Genomic DNA, 27663 nt, shown 5'->3' on the forward strand with positions numbered 1-27663 from the left:
CATTGCTGTCACAAAAATTGCAAAACCTTATGGAAACCCTAATATTCTTGCAGAATTTATAGCTGGACAATTAAAGAATAGAGTTTCCTTTCGAAAAGCAATGAAAAAGGCTATTGAATTAACAGAACAAGCAGATATAAAAGGAATTCAAATACAAATTGCGGGACGTATCGACGGAAAAGAAATTGCACGTGTTGAATGGATCAGAGAAGGTAGGGTTCCCCTACAAACGATTCGAGCGAAAATTGATTATTGCTCTTATACAGTTCGAACTATCTATGGAGTATTGGGCATCAAAATTTGGATATTTCTAGACCAGGAATAATTTTACTACTTGTCTTTCCCTTCTATCCAATGATTGAACAAAAAAAGACAAATTCATTCTTTTTCTAATCAATCAAGGGGAACATTTATAATTCTTAATTCTATAAGGTTGAATAAAAATTCGATTGACCATTTGATATAATTGCTATGCTTAGTGTGTGACTCGTTAGTTTTTTAGGGTTAGGATTAAAAAAGACCAGCCCACATAGTATGAACTAAAAACTATAGAACTAATAACCAACCCATCATTTCGCATTATCTGGATCTAAAGAACCAGTCAAGATATGATATATAGGTCATATTTTTGTAGCAACTGAAATCTTTTGCATAAACAAAAAAGAAAATCTGATTCTAAGTTGTAAAGCAAAATAGACAAAAAAGATGTGGATAAATGAAAAGATGAGAGAAAGAGAGAAAAAGAATACCAATGATATAAAATTCCAATATGTAAGGTCTATGAGTAATCTCATAAAAGGCAGTGTAATAAAGCATCAATATGCATTCATACCATAATAAAATGAATCTTCTTATAGAAATAGAACAAAAAATCAAGAGCTTCGAGCCAACAAAGACTGAGAAGATTGACTCAAGAACCAATTTCATTCTGAGCTCCATTGTAGAATTCAGACCTAACCATTAAGTAAGAAGTGATGGGAACGACGGAACTTGTGAATGCAAAAGATTCTATTAAAAAAGAAATTTTAATGATTCACTGGTCGGGATGGCGGAACGAACCAGAGATTAATTCATGTATTTGGAGATCTGAGAAGTCACGAGTTAACCCTATAAATGAAATAGGGATTGAAAGAGTCAATATTCGCCCGTGAAAACTTTTTTTATTGCAAAATTCAGGACAATACAATAAAGGACTTATTTGATTAGCCAACCCCCCCCCCCCCAAACAAAACATGGCAGCAACATAATGGGTCATTAAGTGACTCTTAGATCACTTTGCTAGGTGGCACTTTGGAAAGGATTCTTGGCTAAGTCATAAAAAGCTCTAAAATTCACAAAATATATGGAAAGGGCAACGTGCTTTAGCAAAAGCCATAGAAGATTTCTCAAACTCAATAAGTCACATAAGATTAGGATTAATTCACCAGAGAGCTACGGGAATTCTTGGATTAGCAAAGGAATCCATACGAAATTATACTGCGTAATAGCAACGAGATTTTGCGATTCTAAGGGAGTACAGTGCAATCTTTCTCAAGAATATCATACGGATTTTCCCTAATTCGATCCGCCGTCACATGTTGTCACAATTGACGTATGTTAGAGGGATTGTCAAGAGAATCGACTCAGGTATGTTAAGGCTACCCCTTCTTTCTTTTTGGCATGATCTATACGACACAAATAAAACGAGCAAATGCACAACTTCCATAAATGATTCTATTCATAGAAGTATTACAGGTGCCTATGTTCTATCATCTGTTCATGGGTCTAAGAAAATACGTAAGTTGAAAAAAAGTTTACTTCATGATATTGCTCAACGGAATAATGGTCTTATGACACTCCGAAAGATGTTATTAACGTACTTCTCATGCATTGCATTCATTTATACATGTACATTGACCCATGACTAGACGACATTATATACGCGTATATATATGTATTTATATGTATATGGGATATGAAAAAAGGTTACGGCATTATATACGCACCACCACCTGATCAGCTGGTATACGTTGATAATTTGCCCACAGTGGCCGAGATGATATGATGGGATGCCCTCAGAGGCTTGATGATATTTTGAACGCATATACCCATGCATGGTATGACATTTATATGCATATGCATGATATTATAATATTAAATGATTCATAGAGCTATTCAGATATACATGTTGAGTCTTTTACTCCATGTTTCTCTCATGTCTATTATTTACTGATTTTCATTCCTTACATGCTCGGTACATTATTTGTACTGACGTCCCTTTTTCCTGGGGACGCTGCGTTTCATGCCTGCAGGTCCCGATATACAGGTCGAGAGTCCTCCAAGTAGGCTATCAACTCAACAAAAGATGTTGGTGCGCCCCATTTGCTCCGGAGTTGCTTATTTGGTCAGTATGATTTGGACGTGCATTGTTTAGTATCGTGGGCCCTGACCCGACCTTTATGATACTTATGTACTCTTAGAGGCTTGTAGACATATCTCATGTACGTAAAAGATGATATGGCCTTGTCGGCCTATATTCAGTGTACGAGTGATCATTTTGATCTTATAGGCCCGTGTGTCTTATGTATAAGTTGGTATTACGTGTTTTATTCTAGTTATTCCACGATAGTCTTTCCGTATCATTTACCTATGATAGCATGATATGAAAAGATACGTTATGTTGGTACTCGGTTGAGTAAGGTACCGGGTGCCCGTCGCGGCCCATCAGTTTGTGTCGTGACAGAGCAAATCCGAGAGTGACTTCGAAGACCCTGGTGACGAGGCGGGCTCCGGTGAAGACCAGACTATTTAAGTGTCTTGTACATGTTTTGTATTTTTGTACTTGTGTACTTTTGTACTTTTTGTCAAGGCCTTTTGGCCTTTGTAAAGATTTTGCGTATATATAATATAAAGATTATTTTTAACTTCAGCAATCTTTGAGTTTTGTTGTGTACTTTGCTTTATTATTTATATTTGCAAAGATCGAAAGGCCTTAGCATGAGATAGTTAGGTCATGTTCGGAGGTTCGATCAGGCCTTATCTTCGACATTATTTTGTTTAAGGCATCGTGGGGGTTTGGTATGACCGAAAATGTTTCCCCAAAGTTGTGATGACCTAAAATGTCATTTTTAAATTTAATAAGTAATTCTATGTTCTAAGACCTCGAAAAGCGCCATTTATTATTCCTCGACTTGTGTGCACAGTCAGTACAATTTTTCCGAAAGTTTTCATGTGAAAAATGGATTAAAATGTGAAATAGAGTCTTAAAACTCAACTGAGTTGACTTTGGTCAACATTTTGAGCAACCGGACCTGGATCAGTATTTTGACAGTTTCAGTAGCTCCGTATCGTGATTTGGGACTTGAGCGTATGCCCGGAATTTAATTTGGAGGTCCCTAGCTCAAGTTATGACCATTTAACGGAACTAGCAATTTAAAGGTTAAAGATTTTCAAGTTTGACCACGGGTTGACTTTTTGATATCGGAGCCGGAATCCTATTCTGGAAATTTGAGCAGCTCCATTATGTCATTTATGACTTGTATGCCAAATTTGAAGTCATTCCGGGTTCATTTAATATGTTTTGACACGAGATTTACAAATTGAAAGTTTAAAACTCAAAGTTCGAATCGGGGTGTGAATTGTAATTTCAGTATTGTTTGACATGATTTTAGACCCCGAGTCAGTCCGTATTATGTTACGGGACTTGTTGGTATATTCGGACGGGGTCCCGAGTACCCTGAGTGTGATACGAATCGAAATCGGAACAAGAATTAGACTTGAGCAAAATCTGAAATTTTGGGTTCTAGTGTAATCGCACCTGCGGATTTTTGACCGCAGGTGCGAGCTCGCAGAAGCGAGCCTTCCATCGCAGATATGGGATTGGGATGGCCTGGGTTCTTCACAGGTGCAGCCTTTTTGCGCAGAAGCGGATGTCGCAGGTGCGATAGGGCAGCTTGGCATCGCAAATGCGAGCTTTGTCTCGCAAATGTGAGTCCGCAAATGCGAAACTTTTGTCCGCAGATGCGAAAATGACTGGGCAGAACCCATAAATTCGGAAGTCGCCATTTTTACTTATTTTTGAGTTTTAAGTCTCGGATTTGGGCGATTTCAAGGGGGATTTTCACAACTTTGAGTCGGGTAAGTGTTCTTTAACCAAAAGTGATTATATTTCATAAATCCATGTCAATATTCATCATTCATTTCAGATTTAGATGGAAGAAATTGGAATTTTTGTAAAACTTTCCAAAAATAAAAAATTAAGATTTGAAGGTCCATTTGATATCGGAATTGGACAAATTTTGTATGGTTGAACTCGTATCGGAACGGGTGTTCGATTTTCGCGAGTTATTTTTTGGGATTTGAGACGTGGATCCCACTGTCGAATATTTTAATGAATTTCGGATTTTTATCAAGAAAATTTATAAATTCATATGAAATTAATTCCTATGATTAGTATTGAATATATTGAATTGTTTGTGAATAGATTTGAAGCTTTCGGAGGCAAATTTAAAAGGAAAAGCTGTGGTTGAATAATTGATTGGAATATTTAAAGCGAGGTAAGTGTCGCGGTTAATCTTGACTTGAGGAAATAGAATCCTTAAATTATTTGTTATGTGAATTGCATATGAACGACGTATAGGCGAGGTGACGAGTGTCTATACGTCATCAAATTAATTGTTTGCCTGGTTACTTGAAAAATCATAATTTTTTTAATTCATAAATTATTTATTATAATCATTGTTTCTCTCTAATTCTTTGTCAAATATTAATTCTTGAATTCCTGCATTAATTGTTACATGCTATTTGAATTATGTGCCTTAATTGTTATTTGACATTTAGCATATTAAATATTAACCTGCCTATTTGCTCCCTGATTTCCATAATAATTTGTTATTTGTCATTGTTTGATTCATAATTAAACTATAATTATTGTATGTTTGTTGTCTTATAATTTTATATTAATTATTGCAATTATTGGGAAAATTTCTTCTATAAGAATTGGTTAATGAATATGTAGGAGGAGCAGGTTGCACGCCGCAACAGGATTGATTATAATGAATATATTGGAGGATCGGGTTGCACGTCGCAACATGATTGATTATAATAAATATATTGGAGGATCGGGTTGCAAGCCGCAACAGACTTATTAAAAGTCTATATTGGAGGATCGGGTTGCACGCCGTAATAGACTTATTAAAAGTATATATTGGAGGATCGGGTTACACACCGCAACAAACTTATTAAAAGTCTATATTGGAGGATCGGGTTGCACGCCGTAACAGACTTATTAAAAGTCCATATTGGAGGATCGGGTTGCACGCTGCAACAGACTTATTTAAAAGTCGACATACATATATATATATTGAGGGATCGGGTTGCACACCGCAACAGACTTGATTAAAAATGAATATAATGTGAGAGAGGGTTGCACGTTGCAACAGAATCGAATGTGAATATATTGTGAGAGCGGGTTGCACGCTGCAATAGAATTGATAGAAGTGATAATTGGTTATGACTGCTGTGCTGGCTTCAATTATTATAAATGAGTTACCTGATTTATTTCTATTATTGTTGCTATTACTAATATTGCGTACAATTAATGTAAGTGACCCAGCTTATCCTCGTCACTACTTCGTCGAGGTTAGGCTCAGCACTTACCAGTACATGGGGTCGGTTGTACTGATACTACACTCTGCACTTCTTGTGCAGATTTGGGAGTTGGTCCCAGCGGCGTACCGTAGACTTGCTCGGATTTCAGCTACCAGAGGAGACTTGAGGTATAACTGTATGGCGTCCGCAGTTTTGGAGTCCCCATCTATTTTACTTTAGCTGTGTGTTTATTTCCAGACAGCTTTATTTTATTCAGACCTTATTTATATTTATTCTAGAAGCTCGTGCACTCATTACACTAATTCTGGGATGGTATTTAGACACCGTTATTTTTATGGATTATTCACTATATTTCAAACTTGCTTCCGCATTTGTTCTTGGATTATTATTAATTTAAAGATTATTTAAAAATTGGTTAATATTATTCTAATGTTGGCTTTCCTAGCAAGTGAAATGTTAGGCGCCATCACGGTCCGAAGGTGGGAATTTTGGGTCGTGACAGTTGGTATCAGAGCACTAGGTTACATAGGTCTCACAAGTCACGAGCAAGCTTAGTAGAGTCTGAAGGATCGGTACAGAGACGTCTGTACTTATCTCTTAGAGGCTATGAAGTTTAGGAACAATATCACTTCTTTCTTATTCTGTCGTGCGATTTTATTCTATCATCGATGATTGAACCATTCTACTCTTTTTCTCTCGCAGATGGTGAGAACACGTAATACCTCTACCATTGGACAGGGACCAGAACCCCCGGTGGCAACTATGGCCAGGAGTAGAGGTCGAGGCCGAGGTCGTGCTACAGGCCGAGGAGAGGCCGAGGTAGAGCTCAATCCAGAGCTCTAGCAACTGCACCTATTATAGAACCTCAGGTGGATCTTAATGAGGAAGTTCCAGTTCAGAATGTACCAGTTGGACCAGTTCAGGTCCTGGAAGGATTCATAGCCACTCCAGTTCTTCAGGACGCTCTAGTCCGATTGGTGAGTCTTATGGAGGGTGTGGCCCAGAATTGTACATTTCCAGTGGCACCAGCCGTCTCGTAGGATGTGGGAGGAGGACAAACTCCCACTACTCCCTCTCCGAAGCAGATGGCTCCCTAGACTCAGGCTCTAGCAGCCCCGCCAATTGGGGTAATTCAGCCAGTTGTTGTGGCACAGACCGGTGATAGGCCCGCCATGTCTTTTGAGGCCTTATTGAGACTGGATAAGTTTACCAAGCTCTTTCCAGTTCACTTCAGTGGTACACCTTCTGAGGACCCACAAGATTATCTTGAACGCTGCCATGAGGTGCTGCAAAATATGGGTATAGTTGAGACCAATGGGGTTGATTTTGCTGTGTTTAAGATGACGGGTTTCGCCAAGAAGTGGTGGAGAGATTATACATTGACCCGACCAGTCGGATCACCTGCACTTACCTGGGAGCAGTTCTCTCAGCTATTTCTGGAGAAGTTCCTCCCTATCACACTGAGAGAGGAATTCCGCAAGCAATTTGAGCGTTTACAGTAGGGCAGTATGATTGTTACTCAGTATGAGTCCCGTTTTATGGATTTGGCCCGTCATGCTCTTCTTTTACTACCTACTGAGGGAGAGAGAGTGAGGAGGTTTATTAAGGGACTCACTCACCCTATCAAGCTTCAAATGGCCAAAGAGACCGTAAGTGAAATTTCATTTTAGGCGGCTGCTAATGTCGCCAGGAGGATCGAGATGGTTCTTGCACATGAGAGAGGGCAGAGGTCTGATAAGAAGCCTCGTCAGTTCGGTGGTTTCAGTGGTGCCTCGTCTGGAGGCAGGGGTAATTTTGGTAGGGGTCATCCTCCTAGACCATTTCATTCAACACTTCATGTATCTCCCGGTGCTTCAGGGAGTCACGGTCCTATTATGCCTTACTCTGGGTAGCCAGTATTTAGTGCACATTCAGCTCCTATCAGTGCACCACCACTCCAGAGTTACTACAGTAGTTATTCGGCCCATCTGGGTCAGCTTCAGCTTCAACAGCCACGGCGTCAGGATGGGTGTAATGAGTGTGAGACTATTGGTCACATCAGTAGGTATTGCCCTAGATTGGCGAGTAACAGATCTCGGCAAGATTCTCGTGCTATCATACCGGCACCGGTTGCTTCACCGTCTGCTTAGCCAGCTAGAGGTAGGGGTCAGGCAGCTAGAGGTGGAGGTCAGGCTATTAGAGGTTGAGGTCAGGCCATTAGAGGTGGAGGTCAGGCCGTTAGAGGTGGAGGCCAGCCAGTTAGAGGCTGTTCCAGAGATACAGTGCAGAATGGTGGGGCCCAGCCCCGATTTTATGCTTTTCCAGCTAGGCCCGAGGCTGAGTCATCTGATGCTGTGATCACAGGTATTATTCCAGTTTGCCATAGAGATGCTTCAGTTCTATTTGATCCAGGATCTACTTATTGCTATGTGTCCTCCTACTTTGCTTCATATTTGGTTGTGCCTTGTGATTCTATGAGTGCTTCTGTATGTGTATCTACACCGGTGGAAGACTCTGTTGTAATAGATCATGTCTATCATTCGTGTGTGGTTACTATTGTTAATCTTGAGACTAGTGTGGATCTTCTACTTCTTGATATGGTAGATTTTGCTGTCATCTTGGGTATAGATTGGCTGTCCCCTTATCCTACTATATTGGATTGTCATGCCAAGACAGTGACCCTAGCTATGCCGGGGTTACCTCGGTTAGAGTGGAAAGGAACTCCTGGTCATTCTGCCAGCAGGGTTATTTCTTATATGAAAGCTCGACGTATGGTAGAGAAAGGGTGTCTAGCCTATTTAGCTTATATTCGTGATCCCTGTGCGAATGTTCCTTCTATGGACTCAGTACCAGTTGTTCATAAATTTCCAGAAGTATTTCCTGCAGATCTGTCGGGGATGCCACCCGACAAAGATATTGATTTCTGTATTGATTTGGCTCCAGGCACTCAGCCCATTTCTATTCCACCATACCGTATGGCCCCGCCAGAGTTGAAAGAATTGAAAGAGCAGTTACAATAATTGCTTGATCAGGGATTCATTATACCCAGTGTCTCGCCCTGGGGTGCACCAGTATTATTTGTAAAGAAGAAAGATGGCTCTATGTGGATGTGTATAGACTATCGGCAATTAAACAAGGCACTATCAAAAAATAATATCCGCTGCCAAGAATTGATGACTTATTTGATCAGCTTCAGGGTGCTAAGGTATTTTTGAAGATCGATTTGAGGTCTGGTTACCATCAGTTGAAGATCAGGGTATCTGATGTCGCTAAAACGGCTTTTCGAATGCGGTATGGGCATTACGAATTCCTAGTGATGTCATTTGGGTTGACAAATGCCCCAACAGTATTTATGGATTTGATGAATCAGGTGTTCAAGCCTTATTTGGACTCTTTTGTGGTTGTATTCATTGATGATATCTTAATTTACTCCAGCAGTCGAGAGGAGCATGAGCAGCATCTTCGAAGTGTGCTTCACACTTTGAAGAATAATCAGTTATATGCCAAGTTTTCAAAATGTGAGTTTTGGTTAGACTCACTTGCATTTTTGGGACATGTTGTATCGACATAAGGCATAAAGGTGGATCCTAAGAAGATTGAGACTGTTCAGAATTGGCCTAGACCTACTTCTGTTATAGAGATCCAGAGTTTCCTGGGTTTAGCATATTATTATCGTTAGTTCGTGGAAGGGTTTTCATCTATAGCAAGCCCATTGACCAGATTGACCCAGAAAGGTGTCCCATTCAGATAGTCAGACGAATGTGAGTTGAGCTTTCAGAAGCTCAAGACCGCTTTGACTACGGCGCCAGTGTTGGTATTACCCACAGGTTTAGGATTGTATACGGTATATTGTGACACATCTTACATTGGGCTTGGTGCAGTATTAATGCAAGATGGCAAGGTAATTGCATATGCGTCGTGGCAGTTGAAAGTTCACGAGAAGAATTATCCTGTTCATGATTTAGAATTGGCAGCCATTATTCATGCGCTGAAGATTTGGAGGCATTACCTCTACGGTGTCTCGTGTGAGGTATTTACTGATCATCGTAGCCTTTAGTATCTGTTCAAACAAAAAGATTTTAATTTGAGGTAGAGGAGATGGTTGGTTTGCTTCAGAAGTTAGAAATTCCTGAGTGGAAGTGGGAGCGTATTACTATGGATTTTGTTGTTGGGCTCCCACAGACTCAGAGAAAATTTGACGCAGTTTGGGTCATTGTGGACAGGTTGACCAAGTCAGCACATTTCATTCCAGTGGGGGTTACCTATTCTTCAGAGAGGTTAGCTGAAATTTACATTCGTGAGATTGTCCGTCTTCACGATGTGCCTGTGTCTATTATTTCAAATCGAGGTACGCAGTTTACCTCACATTTTTGGAGGGCTGTACAGCGTGAGTTAGGCACGCGGGTGGAGTTGAGTACAGCATTTCATCCACAGACAGACGGACAGTCAGAGCGCACTATTCAGATATTGGAAGATATGCTCCGCGCTTGTGTTATAGACTTTGGAGGTTCTTGGGATCATTTCTTGCCACTTGTGGAGTTTGCTTATAATAATAGCTACCAGACGAGCATTCAGATGGCTCCATATGAGGCATTATACGGAAGGCGATGCCGATCGCCAGTTGGTTGGTTTAAACCGGGAGAGGCTCGGTTGTTGGGTACCGATTTGGTACAGGATGCCTTGGATAAGGTCAAGATTATTCAGGATCGACTTCGCACAGCTCACTCTAGGAAAAATAGTTATGCCGACCGTAAATTTCAGGATATTGCATTCATGGTTGGAGAACGAATATTGCTCCGGGTTTCACCTATGAAAGGTGTAATGAGGTTCGGAAAGAAGGGCAAGTTGAGCCCTAGGTATATCGGACCCTTTGAAATTCTTGAACGGGTGGGTGAAGTAGCCTACAGGCTTGCATTACCACCTATTTTATCAGCGGTTCATCCGGTGTTCCGTGTGTCTATGCTCCGGAAATATCATGGTGATCCATCCCATGTGTTTAGATTTCAGCTTAGTCCAATTGGACAAAGATTTGACTTACGAGGAGGAGCCGGTGGCTATTCTAGCCCGGCAGGTCTGACAGTTGAGGTCTAAGAGTTATCCTTTAGTTTGGGTGCAATGGAGAGGCATCTACCTGGGAGTCCGAGTCGGACATGCGGAGTAAATATCCACACCTTTTTCTAACTCCGTTCGAGGACGAACGTTTGTTTTAGAGGTGGAGAATGTGATGATCCAAAATATTATTTTTAAATTTAATAAGTAATTCTGTGTTCTAAGACCTCGAAAAGCATAATTTATCATTCCTCGACTTACGTGTGTAGTCCGTACAATTTTCCGGAAAGTTTTCATGTGAAAAATGGATTAAAATGTGAAATAGAGCCTTAAAACTCAAATGAGTTGACTTTGGTCAACATTTTGAGAAAACGGACCCAGATTAGTGTTTTGACAGTTCCTGTAGCTCCGTATCGTGATTAGGGACTTGGGCGTATGCCCAAAATTTAATTTGGAGGTCCCTAGCTCAAGTTATGGCCATTTAACGAAACTAGCAATTTAAAGGCTAAAGATTTCCAAGTTTGACCACGGGGTTGACTTTTTGATATCGGAGCCGGAATCCGATTCTAGAAATTTGAGCAGCTCTGTTATGTCATTTATGACTTGTGTGCCAAATTTAAAGTCATTTCGGGTTCATTTAATATGTTTTGGCACAAGATTTGCAAATTGAAAGTTTAAAACTCAAAGTTTGAATCGGGGTGTAAATTGTAATTTCAGTGTTATTTAAACCATAATTATTGTATGCTTGTTGTCTTATAATTTTATATTAATTGTTATAATTATTAAGAAAATTTCTTCTATAAGAATTGGTAAATGAATATGTTGGAGGAGCGGGTTGCACGCCGCAATAGGATTGATTATAATGAATATATTGGAGGATCGGGTTGCATGCTGCAACAGACTTATTAAAAGTCTATATTGAAGGATCGGGTTGCACGCCGCAACATACTTATTAAAAGTCTATTGGAGGATCGGGTTGCACGCCGTAACAGACTTATTAAAAGTCCATATTGGAGGATCGGGTTGCACGCCGCAACAGACTTATTTAAAAGTCGACATACATACATACATATACATACATATACATACATATATATATATAGATATATATATATATATATATATATATATATATATATATATATATTGGGGGATCGGGTTGCACGCCGCAACAGACTTGATTAAAAATGAATATAATGTGAGAGTGGGTTGCTCGCTGCAACAGAATCGAATATGAATATATTGTAAGAGCGGGTTGCACGCTGCAACAAAATTGATGGAAGTGATAATTGGTTATGACTGCCGTGTTGGCTTCAATTATTATACAAGAGTTACCTGATTTATTTCTATTATTGTTGCTATTACTAATATTGCGTACAGGTAATGTAAGTGACCCGCCTTAGCCTCGTTACTACTTCGTCGAGGTTAGGCTCAGCACTTACCAGTACATGGGGTCGGTTGTACTGATACTACACTCTGCACTTCTTGTGTAGATTTTGGAGTTGGTCCCAGTGGCGTACCGTAGACTTGCTCGGATTTCAGCTACTAGAGGAGACTTGAGGTATAACTGCGTGGCGTCCGCAGTTCTGGAGTCCCCGTGTATTTTACTTTAGCTGTGTGTTTATTTCCAAACTGCTTAATTTTATTCAGACCTTATTTGTATTTATTGTAGAAGCTCGTGCACTTGTGACACCAATTCTGGGATGGTATTTAGACACCGTTGTTTTTATGGATTATTCACTATATTTCAAACTTGCTTCCGCATTTGTTCTTAGATTATTAATAATTTAAAGATTGTTTAAAAATTAGTTAATATTATTCTAACGTTGGCTTGCCTAGCAAGTGAAATGTTAGGCTCCATCACGGTCCGAAGGTGGAAATTTCGGGTCGTGACAAAAGTACTTATAAATTTTAGATTATAGTTTGCCGAGGGTAGTTAGAACCGTCTTTAAAATTTTTCAAGCCGTTTTAATATGGCCATAGACTTCTTAGTTCGGGTGTTGCCCAGTGGGCTTGTCACCTCGAGTTGTCCAAGCTTGCCTAAGATAACAGTCCCCGAATGGAGATGGTCGTAGCCTTTAAGGTTCGGGCGCTGCCTAATAGGTCTTGTGCCCCCGGGCTCCGATAGTCCGAGCTGTCCGATTTTGTTTTTGGACTGCATTCCCCAATTGGAAGTGATCGTTTGAACCTGGATAAGGCGGCCCTTGGGCTCGATACCTTTAGGGGATCGTATGTAGGAAATTCCTTAAGAAAGAAGAGAAATTTGTAAAGGACAAGATATTTATCCGCAAGGTAATTTTTTTTATTCTTGTGCGTAATAGATACATATGTGTACAAGATTTTTGCCAGGGCTCGAGCGTCTATGCGGGCACAGTTCATTTAACCGCTTGGCCTTTACAGTAAATCCTAACGATCATGCCGAGATCATCAATCATAAAGTTTCTTTAATCGTTATCCGAGGGTAAATCCCCCAGTGTTTGGGTCCGACCGTAGATAGGCCTCGAATACTATTGTCGTGATCTTCGATACCAGTTCGTAACCGGCCTTCAATTCTAAATTAGCATAATTTACTATTGCCTCATTAAAAACCTTACCGGAATACCCATTTGGGACAAAACCAGTTAAAGGGGAAAAGAGTGCAACGCGTGCTTTCAGGCCTAAAGATTGTATCGTACTTTGATGATTGCCTGCAAGTGTTAGTTCAGAATGTAAATAAATAAAAGGAAATGAATGAGGTCGTACCTTAACAATAGTATTGCTTCAAGTGAGATATGTTCCAGTTGTTTGGTAGTTGCTCACCGTTCATTGTTCCGAGTTTGTACGATCCTTTATCGGTGATCTCGATAATTGATAAGGGTCTTCCCAGTTTGGTCCCAACTTCCCTTCTTTCTGGTTTCAGGTATTTAGCGTGACCTTTCTTAAAACTTAGTCCCCGATATTGAAATGTCGAAGGTTGGCCATTCGATTGTAATATCTCTCGATCCGCTATTTTTGGGCGGCCAACCAAACAAGGGCTTCTTCGCGTCTTTTGTCTAATAGATCTAGGCTCATATTCATAGCCTCGTCGTTTGATTCCTCGGTTGCATATCGAAACCTGAGACTTGGTTCTCCGACTTCTACCGGTATCAGAGCTTCGGCACCGTAAACCAGTGAGAACGGGGTGGCCCCGGTACTGGACTTCGATGTCGTACGGTATGCCCATAAAACTTCGGGCAGGATTTCCTTCCATTTTTCTTTGGCGTCGGTCAACCTCTTTTTAAGGTTTTGGAGTATGGTTTTGTTGGTCGATTCTGCTTGTCCGTTCCCACTAGGGTGGTAGGGTGTCGATATGATCCTTTTGATCTAATGATCTTCGAGAAACTTTCTTACTTTGCTACCGATGAATTATTTCCCGTTGTCACATATGATCTCGGCCGGTATCCCAAACTAGCATATGATGTGGTCCTAAATGAAATCGATGTCTTCTTTCTTCCTGACCTTTTCGTATGCATGGGTTTCCACCCACTTAGAAAAATAGTCAGTCATAAATAATATAAATTGAGCCTTACCGGGTGCTATCTATTCCCCACTTCATGAACGGCCATGGTGACAAAACTAAATGCAACGGCTACCCGAGTTGATGAATCATCGGAGCATGTCTTTGACATTCATCACATTTTCATACAAACTCCTTCGCGTCTTTTTCCATATCGATCCAGTAGTAGTCGGCTCTGGTTACTTTTTCGAACCAATAATTTGGCGCCTGAATGATTTCCACAGGTGCCTTTGTGGATTTCCCTCAGAACGTACTTGGTGTCTCCTGGTCCTAGACATATTGCAAGCGGGCCATCGAATTTTCTTCTGAACAAGGTTCCGTCTTCGGACAAAGTAACCGGTTTTGCCTTCATACGCAGGGCCCTCGATTCTTTCGGATCCGAGGGCAGTTTTTCGGTCTTCAGATATTCTATATATTTATTTCTCCTGTCCTAAGTTAGGCTTGTTGAGTTAATATCGGCATGGCCTTCTTCCACTACAGATCTCACAAGTTATATGACTGCCCTCGAGTTAAACTCGTCGTCCTCGACTGATGATCCTAAGTTAGCAAAGGCATCGGCCTCACTGTTTTGATTTAGAGGTACGTGTTGCAAAGTCCATTCTTTGAATCGATGTAATGTTACCTGCAACTTATCCATGTACCTTTGCATTCGTTCTTCTCTGGCCTCGAACATCCTATTAGGAGGTATGTTGTGATACCATATCATAGCTTCTTTTGACAGGGTCTCTTCGAACTTCTTCAACAGGACATACTCGATCTCATCATCCTCCAAGTTATTCCCGTTGATGGCACATGTGTAAGAGGCTACATGCTCACTTGGGTCAGTCGTTCTGTTATACTTAGCAATCTTGGACATGTGGAGTTTCTTAGGGATCGGCTTTGGAGCCGTGCTCGGAGGAAAAGATTTTTGCACGAACTTCTTGGAATCTAGGCCTTTAAATATCGGCGGTGCTCCTGGGATTTGGTCTACCCTGGAATTGTAGGTTTTCACCTTTTTGTCATTAGATTCGATTTTCTTCTCCCCTGGTTCTACCCGTTTTGTCAGTTCTTCGAGCCTATTTATGATCTCGAGGTTAGCCCCTGATTCATTTTCATTTGACCTTTCTACGACTGGTTTATCCCTGAGGGTGACTTCCCGGGATGGATCGGGTTCAACTATGCTCGGTGCACAACTTTGGTTCTATAATTGAGCCATCGCCGCCTGTTGAGCCTGCAACATTTCGAAAATCATCCGTAAGTTGATCCCGTCTCCTCCAATTTTTTGTGTATTTTGAGGTGCCGATCGGGCTCCAGCACGAACGATATTCTCGGGGTCGGTAGGTAGGTTTGTGTTGATAGCCACATGTGAATTAGCGTCAATCAGGTCCGCGACTAGAATTCCTATGGGGTCAACGAGCGGTACCTCGTCACCGGGCGCAATGTTGTTATTTTCACCGTGATGACCAGACTCATTGTCAACATGTAGGGGTGTTGATTGAGAGTTTGACATTTTGAGTTTTAACCTGCAATTAGAGGCACTTCAAAGAACAAGTGTAAAGTAGTATGTGTTATGGAGATTTGTATCAAATAACCACTATTATCCTTAGTCCCACGGTGGGTGCCAAGCTGTTTACCCTCAAAATCGGATAACAATTGAATTTGTAAGTGGTTTTAAGGATACATTGATTAACTTAACACAAAATAATAAATTAGATTGCGATTGAAATAAATGATGGTAAAGTAAATGCAAACCACACGAATTGGGTAACTTCAGCCTTGGAAGGTTTGCCACCCTCGAGCAGAATGTACTTCGATCGATATCAAGACACAGAAGAATAAGAGCTTAAAGAGAATAATGATGCATTGCTTTAGAATGCGTGTTACAATGTGTTAAATGAATTATCAGACCCCCCTTTATATAATAGAGAAGTCTTACTTTAAGTACAATTATATAAAAGGTAAAAATTCCTTGATTTGCTGAGAAAGGTATTTCTCCTCGTTTGCAAACTGATAATGTAGAATCTTATCCATTTATGGTAAAGAGTATGCAATAGCAGCTGCTCAAAGAAGGAAAAGTATACATAACTAAATAACAATCAGTGGCGGAGGCAGGATATCCGTGAAGGGGGTTCAAAAAGAAAAAACTTAAAAAATTTATAGTTAGTGAGAATTGAACTTATGACCTTACAAAGGTTTTGAACCCCCTTGACCACTAAGCTACACTTTTGGGCTATGTCGAGGAAATTCAAAACTTAATATATAGAGGTAAAAAATAGATTTTGCTTTATATATACAGTGTAATTTTTCAGCGAATGGGGTCCGATGAACCCCTTCCGCCCCTGATAACAATATAACAAACATCATCCTTAATGTTAGTTTTATAGTTTATCTGAAGAGATGATAGGGCTATTTTGTTTTCTTAAATTAAATTAATATCGTTTAAGTCACATCGTATGTAGACAATTAGTATTTATGGATCATGTAGAATCATCTAAAACCAAGTAAATTTTTGTATTTGATCAATTACTTTGAGAAGCTTACTTAAGAGTATACAGAATGTGAGCGTGTAAAAGATCTACTGGGCATGTGAAGAAGGCATTCCAGGGTCTGATCTTAATGTTGAAACAGGGCGTTCATGGTTAAGTATCCTCTTCAGTACAATTGAGAGACAAGTATTGATAATTCCACCTGAAGTAGCCCATAGTGCTTCCATATCATGCCTCCAAAGGAAGATAATACCGAAAACTGCAGCCATCAGCCACTTACTCTCTAGACTTAGAGATGGCAATGGGGCGGGGCGGGGCGGGTTTAGCCTTAACCCGCAAAGACTTCAACCCGCCCCGTTCCGTATAGCAAAATTTTCTTTTATCAACCCGTCCCGCCCCGCTAAGCAAAAATTTTCCTTTTTCATTTTTTTAAAAAAGAAAAAATGGCCAATGGCCTAGAGTTTCTTATCTCTTTTTCTTGGCCGTTCCTGTTGTGCTGTTGGATCATGGTCTACTACTAATTATATTGTTAGAAAATATTTTTTAGCATAATCTATGTCTATATCTATATATTATCAAAAGGAGAGAAAAAAATTGTCACGACCCGAAATTTCCACTTTCGAATCGTGATGGCGCCTAACATTTCACTTGCTAGGCAAGCCAACGTTAGAATGATATTAATCAATTTTTAAACAATCATTAGATTTATTAATAACAAAGAAATAAACGCGAAAGTAAGGTCTGAAATATAGTGATTAATCCATAAAAACGACGGTGTCTAAATACCATCCCAGAATTGGTGTCACAAGTGCACGAGCTTCTAGAATAAATACAAATAAAGGTCTGAATAAAATAAAGCTATCTGGAAACAAACACACAGCTAAAGTAAAGTAGACGGGGACTTCAGAACTACGAACGCCATGCAATTATACCTCAAGTCTCCTCTGAGTAGCTGAAATCCGAGCAAGTCTATGGTACGTCGCTGAGACCAACTCCAAAATCTGCACAAGAAGTGCAGAGTGTAGTATCAGTATAACCGACCCCATGTACTGGTAAGTGCTGAGCCTAACCTCGATGAAGTAGTGACGAGGCTAAGACGGGTCACTTACATTACCTGTACGCAATATTAGTAACAACAACAATAATAGAAATAAATCAGGTAACTCGTTTATAATAATTGAAGCCAACTCAGCAGTCATAACCAATTATCATTTCCATCAATTCTGTTGCAGCGTGCAACCCGCTCTCACAATATATTCACATTCAATTCTGTTGCAGCGTGCAACCCGCTCTCACAATATATACACATTCAGTTCTATTGCGGCGTGCAACCCGCTCCTCCAATATATTCATTTTAATCAAGTCTGTTGCGGTGTGCAACCCGATCCCCCAAATATATATATATATATATATATATATATATATATATATATATATATATATATATATATATATATATATATATATATATATATATATATATATATCAAGTCTGTTGCGGCGTGCAACCCGATTTCCCAATATATATATATATATGTCGACTTTTAAATAAGTCTGTTGCGGAGTACAACCCGATCCTCCAATATGGACTTTTAATAAATATGTTGCGGCGTGCAACCCGATCCTCCAATATGGACTTTTTAATAAGTCTGTTGCAGTGTGCAACCCGATCCTCTAATATATTTATTATAATTAATTCTGTTGCTGCGTGCAACCCGATCCTCCAATATATTCATTATAATAAATTCTTATAGAAGAAATTTCTCCAATAAATGTAATAATTAATATAAAATTATAACACAACAATCATACAATAATTATGATTTAATTATGAAACAAACAAGGCAAATAGCAAATTATTATGAAAATCAGAGAGAAAATATGCAGTTTAATACTCCCTCCGTTTAAATTTATGTGAACCTATTTTCTTTTTAGTCCGTGCGAAAAAGAATGACCTCTTTCCTTATTTGGAAACAATTTACCTTTATGTAATGATTTATAACTACACAAAATATATGTGCTTTATTTTACACCACAAGTTCAAAAGTCTTCTCTCTTTTCTTAAACTCCGTGCCCAGTCAAATGGGTTCACATAAATTGAAACGGAGGGAATATTTAATATGCTAAATATCAAATAACAATTAAAGCATATAATTCAAATAGCATGTAACAATTAATGCAAGAATTCAAGAATTAATATTTGACAAAGAATAGGAGAGAAACAATTATTATAATAATTAATTCATGATTTAAAACAATTTATGATTTTTCAAGTAATCAGGCAAACAATTAGTTTGATGACGTATAGATACTCGTCACCTCGCCTATACGTCGTTCACATGCAATTCACATAACAATTAATTTAAGGGTTCTATTCCCTCAAGTCAAGGTTAACCACGACACTTACCTCTCTTTGCAAATTCCAATCAATTACTCAACCACAACTTTTTCTTTTAAATTTGTCTCCAAAAACTTCAAATCTATTCACAAACAATTCAATATACTCAATACGAATCATAAGAATTAATTCCATATGAATTTACTAATTTTTCGGATAAAATCCGAAATTTATTAAAATATTCGGCAGTGGGACCCACGTCTCAAATCTCGGAAAAACTTACGAAATTCGAACACCCATTCCGTAACGAGTCCAACCATATAAAAATTATCCAATTCCGATATCAAATGGACCTACAAATCTTAAATTTTTATTTTTGGAAGAATTTATAAAAATCTGATTTTTCTTCCATAAATTCACGGATTCATGATATAAATGAGTATGAAATCATGAAATATAATCAATATAGGATAAGGAACACTTACCCCAATGTTTTCCCGTGAAAATCACCCAAAAATCGCCTCTTTAGGTTTAGGGTTCGAAAAATTGAAGAATGAATGAAAAATCCCGTCTAAGTCCAAAGTTATCAGCTGCAGATGTCGCATTTGCGACCTGAGCTTCGCAATTGCGAAGGGTTCATCGCAATTGCGAGAACCTTCACATTTCCTCTGCCTTCGCAAATGCGAAGATTATGTCGCATTTGCGACAATTGGCCCTTCACAATTGCGAAGATAAACTCGCATTGCGAGAATTGCTGGCCTAGGCTTTCTTCGCAATTGCGATAAAAACCTCGCAATTGCCATATCTGCTTGGTTCGCATTTGCGATGCCTGATCTCGCAATTGCGAGATCAGAGGCCTGCAACAGGTTCAGTTATACCAGCAAAATTTTCTAAGTTCAAAACATCCTGTGGCTTATCCGAAACTCACCCGAGCCCTCGGGGCTCCAAACCAAACATGCACGCAAGTCTAAAAATATCATACGAATTTGCTCGTGAGATCAAATCATAAAAATAACACCTAAAACTATGGATTTAGCACCAAAACTCATGAATTCCTCAAGAACATTTCAAAACTACTATCTTCTCAACCGGACGTCCGAATCACGTCAAATCAACTCTGATTTCTACCAAATTTCACAGATATGAGTTATATATTATATTAAATTTGTACCGAGCTCCGAAATCAAAATAAGGGCCCGCTACCAACGAGATCAAACATTAATCAATTTCTTTAAATCCATAGAATTTCAGTCTTACAATTTTCATCAAAAATTCATTTCTCGAGCTTAGGGACCTTCCGTGAACGTCGTAAGACGGATCCGAGTTCGTTTACTCAAAACGTTGACCAAAGTCAACTAAAAATCTATTTTAAATTCCAAAAATTATTACTTCATAAATTTCCACATAAAGGCTTTTCGGATTTATGCCCGGACTGTGCACGCAAATTGAGGTAAGTAAAAATATGGTTTTTAAGGCTAACGGGCCCGGAATAGAGTCTTAATTCACAAGATGACCCTTTGGGTCATCCTCTCCTTAAGCCAAGTGGTAGCCTAGAAAAAAGGCACATGGCACAAGTAGTTAATAATTAGTTATTGATTATTATTTTTGTATTTAAAAATTTATAAAATAATAAAATAAAATATTTTATAATAAAAAACAAAAATTAATAAAAATAACTGTCCATTCAAATTGGAGGGTAGTTTCAAGTTGGAGTTTTTAAATTATTTTAAAATAAAAAGCTAAAATTACAAAAATTAATGCCAATTCAAAATTTCTTTGTTTTCCTTAATAATTTTTGTTTTTCTTTTTAAAACTACAAAGTTTATTTATTCAGAAAATATTATTGATAATAATAGAATAAAATATAAAATATAAATATATATATCTTCTATTATATTATTTAAAGAAAGTAACATACAAAAATTTAAATAAAGTAATATGCTAATAAAAGTTTCTATTAACAATGAAATAATACTAAATATGGATAATATAATAAAGAAAAATACAAAACAAAAAAGTTATTCGATGACTATATAAGTCTCTTTAATTTAATAGAGATTTTATTCATTAAAGTTCAGATAATATTATTTAGAACAATAGGATAAAATTTAAAATAAAAAATATTTAAAGAGTACTAAAATATATATCTTCTATTATATTACAAAAAGAAAGTATAGTAGATAAAAATATTAAATAAAGTAATATACTAATAAAAATTTCTATTACCAATGTAAAAATACTAAATATTGGATAAGTATAATAAAACAAAATATAGAACAAAAAAGTTATTCAATGACTATACAAGTCTCTTTAATTTAATAGAGCTTTTATTCATTAAAATTCAAACAATATTATTGAGAACATTGGAATAAAATTAAAATAAAAACAGTATTTCAAGAGTAATAAAATATATATCTTCTATTATATTACAAAAAATAGTGTGATGACCCAAAATGGCTTCTTTAAATTTAATAAGTAATTTTGTGTTCTAAGATCTCAAAAAATACCATTTATCATTCATCGACTTGCGTGCACAGTCCGTACAATATTTCGGAAAGTTTTTATGTGAAAAATGGATTAAAATGGGAAATAGAGCTTTAAAATTCAAGTGAGTTGACCTTAGTCAACGTTTTTAGCAAACGGACACGGATCAGTATTTTTTCTTTTTCGGTAACTCCGTATCGTGATTTCGGACTTGGGTGTATGTCCGGAATTTAATTTGGAGGTCCCTAACTCAAGTTATGACCATTTAACGGAACTAGCAATTTAAAGGCTAAATATTTCAAGTTTGACCACGGGGTTGACTTTTTGATATCGGAACCGGAATCTGATTCTGGAAATTTGAACAGCTCCGTTATGTCATTTATGACTTGTGTGCCCAATTTGAAATCATTCCGGATTCATTTAATATATTTTGGCACGAGATTTGTAAATTAAAAGTTTAAAACTCAAAGATCGAATCGGGGGGTGAATTATAATTTCGGTGTTGTTTGATGTGATTTTAGACCTCGAGTCAGTTCGTCTTATGTTACGGGACTTGTTGGCATATTCGAGCGGGGTCCCGAGTACCCTGAGAGTGAAACGGATCGAAATCGGAACAAGAATTGGACTTAAGCAAAATCTAAAATTTTGAGTTCTGGTGTAATCGCAGGTGCGAGCTCGCAGAAGCGAAACTTCCATCGCAGATACGGTCTTCGCATGTGCGGCCCTTTTGCGCAGAAGCGGACGTCGCAGGTGCGGAACCTCGCCTGGCAGCCCTACTTCGCAAATGCAAAACCGCAGGTGTGAAAATATAGCCCTCAAATGCGAAAATGCTGGGCAGAATACATAAAATCGGGTCTTAGCCATTTTTATTCATTTTTGAGTTTTAAGTCTCGGATTTGGGCGATTTCAAGGGGGATTTTCACGACTTTGAACTGGGTAAGTATTCTTTATCATATAGTGATTGTATTTTACAAATCCATGTCTATATTCATCATTTATCTCGGATTTAGATGGAAGAAATTGGAATTTTTGTAAAACTTTCCAAAAAAGAAAGATTAAGATTTGAAGGTCCATTTGATATCGGAATTGGACAAATTTGGTATGGTTGAACTCGTATCGGAATGGGTGTTCGGATTTTGCGAGTTTTTTCGGAATTTGAGACGTGGGTCCCACTGCCGAATATTTTAATGAATTTCGGATTTTTATCCGAAAAATTTGTATATTCATATGGAATTAATTCCTATGATTAGTATTGAATATATTGAATTGTTTGTGAATAGATTTGAAACTTTCAGAGGCAAATTTAAAAGGAAAAGCTGTGGTTGAATAATTGATTGGAATTTACAAAGCGAGGTAAGTGTCGTGGTTAACCTTGACTTGAGGGAATAGAACACTTAAATTATTTGTTATGTAAATTGCATGTGAATGACGTATAGGCGAGGTGACGAGTGTCTATACGTCGTCAAATTAATTATTTGCCTGCTTACTTGAAAAATCATAAATTGTTTGTAATCATAAATTAATTATTATAATAATTATTTCTCTCTAATTCTTTGTCAAATATTAATTCTTGAATTCCTGCATTAATTGTTACATGCTATTTGAATTATGTGCCTTAATTGTTATTTGACATTTAGCATATTAAATATTAAACTGCCTATTTGCTCCCTGATTTACATAATGATTTGCTATTTGTCATTGTTTGCTTCATAATTAAACCATAATTATTGTATGCTTGTTGTCTTATAATTTTATATTTATTGGAAAAATTTCTTCTATAAGAATTGGTAAATGAATATGTTGGAGGAGCGGGTTGCATGCCGCAACATGATTGATTATAATGAATATATTAGAGGATTGGGTTGCACGCCGCAACAGACTTATTAAAAGTCTATATTGGAGGATCGGGTTGCACGCCGCAACAGAATTATTAAAAGTCCATATTGGAGGATCGGGTTGCACGCCGCAACTGACTTATTTAAAAGTCGACATACATATATATATATATATATATATATATATATATATATATATATATATTGGGGGATCGGGTTGTACGCCGCAACAGACTTGATTAAAAATGAATATATATTGTGAGAGCGGATTGCACGCTGCAACAAAATTGAATGTGAATATATTGTGAGAGCGGGTTGCACGCTGCAACAGAATTGATGGAAGTGATAATTGGTTATGAATGATGTGTTGGTTTCAATTATTATAAATGAGTTACCTGATTTATTTCTATTATTGTTGCTATTACTAATATTGCGTACATGTAATGTAAGTGACCCGCCTTAGCCTCGTCACTACTTCGTCGAGGTTAGGCTCAACACTTACCAGTACATGGGGTCGGTTGTACTGATACTACACTCTGCAGTTCTTGTGCAGATTTTGGAGTTGGTTCCAGCGGCGTACCGTAGACTTGCTCGAATTTCAGCTACCAGAGGAGACTTGAGGTATAGCTGCATGGCGTCCGCAGTTCTGGAGTCCCCGTCTATTTTACTTTAGCTGTGTGATTATTTTCAGACAACTTTATTTTATTCAGACCTTATTTGTATTTATTCTAGAAGCTCGTACACTTGTGACACCAATTCTGGGATGGTATTTAGACACCGTTATTTTTATGAATTATTCACTATATTTTAAACTTGATTCCGCATTTGTTCTTGGATTATTAATAATTTAAAAATTGTTTAAAAATTAGTTAATATTATTCTAATGTTGGCTTGCCTAGCAAGTGAAATGTTAGGCGCCATCACGGTCCGAAAGTGGGAATTTCAGGTCGTGACAAATGGTATCAGAGCACTAGGTTACATAGGTCTCATGAGTCACTAGCAAGCTTAGTAGAGTCTGAACGATCGGTACGGAGACGTCTGTACTTATCTTTCAGAGGCTATGAAGTTTAGGAACAATATCACTTCTTTCTTATTCTGTCATGCGATTTTATTCTATCATCGATGATTGAACCATTCTACTCTTATTCTCTCGCAGATGGTGAGAAAGCGTAATACCTCTATCGATGGACAGGGACCAAAACCCCCAGTGGCAACTATGGCCAAGGGTAGAGGTCGAGGCCGAGGTCGTGCTAGAAGCCGAGGTAGAGCTCAGTACAGAGCTCGAGCAGTTGCACCTGTTGAAGAACCTCAGATAGACCTTTAGGAGGAGGTCCTAGTTCAGAATGTACCAGTTGGACCAGTTCAGGTCCCGGAAGGATTCATAGCTACTCCAGTGCTTTAGGACGCTCTAGTCCGATTGGTGAGTCTTATGGAGGGTGTGGCCCAGAATGGTACATTTCCAGTGGCACCAGCCATCTCACAGGCTGGGGGAGGAGCACAAACTCCCACTACTCCCGCTCCGGAGCAGATGGCTCCCCAGAATCAGGCTCCAGCAGCCCCGCCAGTTGGGGTAGTTCAGCCAGTTGTTGCGGCACATACCGGTGATAAGCCTGCCATGTCTTTTTAGGCCTTATTGAAATTGGATAAGTTCACTAAGCTCTTTCCAGTTCAATTCAGTGGTACACCTTCTGAGGACCCATAGGATTATCTTGAATGCAGCCATGAGGTGCTGCGAATCATGGGTATAGTTGAGATCAATGGAGTTAATTTTGCTGTATTCTAGATAACGGGTTCCGCCAAGAGGTGGTGGAGAGATTACATATTGACCCGACCAGTCGGATCGCCTGCACTTACCTGGGAGCATTTCTCTCAGCTATTTCTGGAGAAGTTCCTCCCTATCACACTGAGAGAGGAATTTCGCAAGCAATTCGAGCGTCTACAATAGGGCAGTATGACTGTTACTTAGTATGAGTCCCGTTTTGTAGATTTGGCCTGCCATGCTCTCCTTTTACTACCTATGGAGGGAGAGAGAGTGAGGAGGTTCATTATGGGACTCACTCACCCTATCAGACTTTAGATGGCCAAGGAGACCGGAAGTGAGATTTCTTTTCAGGCGGCTGCTAATGTCGCATGGAGGATCGAGATGGTTCTTGCACAGGAAAGAGGGCAGAGGTCCGATAAGAGGCATCGTCAGTTCGGTGGTTACAGTGGTGCCTCGTCTGGAGGCAAGGGTAATTTTGGTAGGGTTCATCCTCCCAGACCGTTTCATTCAGCATTTCATGTAGCTCCCGGTGCTTCAAGGAGTCACGGTCCTATTATGCCTTACTTTGGGCAGCCAGTATTCAGTGCACATTCAGCTCCTATCAGTGCACCACCACTCCAGAGTTACTACAGTGGTTATCCGGCCCATCTGGGTCAGCTTCAGCTTCAGCAGCCACGGCATCAGGATATGTGTTATGAGTGTGAAAACATTGGTCACATCAGGAGGTATTGCCCTAGATTGGCGAGTAACAGATCTCGGCAAGATTCTCGTGCCATCATACCGGCACCAGTTGCTTCACCGCATGCCCAGCCAGCTAGAGGTAGGGGTCAGGCAGTTAGAGATGGAGGTCCGGCCATTAGAGGTGGAGGTCAGACCGTTAGAGGTGAAGGCCAGCCAGTTAGAGGCCGTCCCAGAGATGCAGTTCAGAGTGGTGGGGCCCAGCCCCGATTTTATACCTTTCCAGCTAGGCCTGAGGCCGAGTCATCTGATGCTGTGATCACAGGTATTATTCCAGTTTTCCATAGAGATGCTTCGGTTCTATTTGATCCAGGATCTACTTATTCCTATGTGTCCTCCTATTTTGCTTCATATTTGGTTGTGCCTTGTGATTCTTTGAGTGATTCTGTGTGTGTATCGACACCGGTGGGATACTCTGTTGTAGTAGATCATGTCTACTGTTCGTGTGTCGTTACTATTGGTAATCTTGAAACTAGTGTGGATCTTCTACTTCTTGATATGATAGATTTCGATGTCATGTTGGGTATGGATTGGCTGTCTCCTTATCATGCTATATTGGACTGTCATGCCAAGACAGTGACCCTAGCTATGCCGGGGTTACCTCGGTTAGAGTGGAAAGGAACTCTCGACCATTCTTCCAGCATGGTTATTTCTTATATGAAAGCTCGGCATATGGTAGAGAAAGGGTGTCTAGCCTATTTGGCTTATATTCGTGATCCCAGTGCGGATGTCCCTTCTATGAACTCAGTACCAGTTGTTCGTGAATTTTCGAAAGTATTTCCTGCAGATCTGTCGGGGATGCCACCCGACAGAGATATTGACTTCTGTATTGATTTGGCTCCGGCCACTCAGCCCATTTCTATTCCACCATACCGTATGGCCCCGCCAGAGCTGAAGGAATTGAAAGAGCAGTTATAAGCCTTGCTTGATCCGGGATTCATTAGACCCAGTGTCTCGCCCTGGGGTGCAAAAATTGCTCGATGCGGATATGTATAGACTATCGGCAGTTGAACAAGGCCACTATCAAAAACAAATATCCGCTGCCAAGCATTGATGACTTATTTGATCAGTTGCAGGGTGACAAGGTATTTTCGAAGATTGATTTGAGATCTGGTTACCATCAGTTGAAGATTAGGGCATCTGATGTCCCTAAGACAGCTTTTCGGACTCGGTATGGGCATTACGAGTTCCTAGTGATGTCATTTGGGTTGACAAATGCTCCAGCAACATTTATGGATTTGATGAATCGGGTGTTCAAGCCTTATTTTGATTCTTTTGTGGTTGTATTCATTGATGATATCTTGATTTACTCCAACAGTCGAGAGGAGCATGAGCAGCATCTTCGAAGTGTGCTTCACACCTTGAAGAATAATCAGTTATATGCCAAATTTTCAAAATGTGAGTTTTGGTTAGACTCAGTTGCCCTTTTGGGACATGTTGTATCGGCAGAAGGCATAAAGTTAGATCCTAAGAAGATTGAGGCTGTTCAGAATTAGCCTAGACCTATTTTGGTTACAGAGATCCGGAGTTTCCTGGGTTTGGCAGGTTATTATCGTCGGTTAGTGGAAGGGTTTTCATCTATATCAAGCACATTGACCAGGCTAACCCAGAAGGGTGTTCCATTCAGATGGTCAGACGAGTGTGAGTCGAGCTTTCAGAAGCTCAAGACCGCTTTGACTACGGCGCCAGTATTGGTATTACCCACAGGTACAGGTTTGTATACGGTATATTGTGACGCATCTCACATTGGGCTTGGTGCAGTATTAATGCAAGATGGCAAGGTAATTGCATATGCGTCATGTCAGTTAAAAGTTCAAGAGAAGAATTATCCTGTTCATGACCTAGAATTGGCAGCCATTGTTCATGCGCTGAAGATTTGGAGGCATTAC

General features: G+C 39.2%; 1 pseudogene; it reads right to left on the reverse strand.

Annotated features, from left to right (window-relative positions):
• The window catches only part of LOC138904685 (lipid phosphate phosphatase epsilon 2, chloroplastic-like), a 68600-nt pseudogene that overhangs the window by 16802 nt on the left and 24135 nt on the right, over positions 1-27663 (reverse strand).

Source organism: Nicotiana tomentosiformis, chromosome 2, assembly GCF_000390325.3.
Source record: "Nicotiana tomentosiformis chromosome 2, ASM39032v3, whole genome shotgun sequence".
NCBI classification, from domain to species: domain Eukaryota; kingdom Viridiplantae; phylum Streptophyta; class Magnoliopsida; order Solanales; family Solanaceae; genus Nicotiana; species Nicotiana tomentosiformis.